Raw genomic sequence first — 278 nt, 5'->3', positions numbered from 1 at the left:
GGGGGGGGGGGGGGGGGGGGGGGGGGGGGAGGCGACACACAGCGGGGGCGGCTCCTCCTCACCTCCCCCCTCATCCACGCCTCCCCACTGCTCCAGCCGAGGCCGAGGGCGCCGGCACGGCCGCGGACCCCGCACTTGCACCGGGAGCAGCCGCCGGGAGGAAAGATGGCCGCCGGCCGGGGCTGGCGTGCGCGGTCCCGCCTGCGCGCGCGCGGCCGACGCCGACGCCGACGCCCAGGCCCTGCATCCCGCGGGCCGCCAGCTTGCGCGCGCCCGCC

This window comes from Enhydra lutris, unplaced genomic scaffold (assembly GCF_002288905.1).
Source record: "Enhydra lutris kenyoni isolate GAN:26980312 unplaced genomic scaffold, ASM228890v2 scaffoldscaffold37, whole genome shotgun sequence".
Taxonomy (NCBI): domain Eukaryota; kingdom Metazoa; phylum Chordata; class Mammalia; order Carnivora; family Mustelidae; genus Enhydra; species Enhydra lutris.
Note: the sequence above shows the minus strand (reverse complement) of the source record.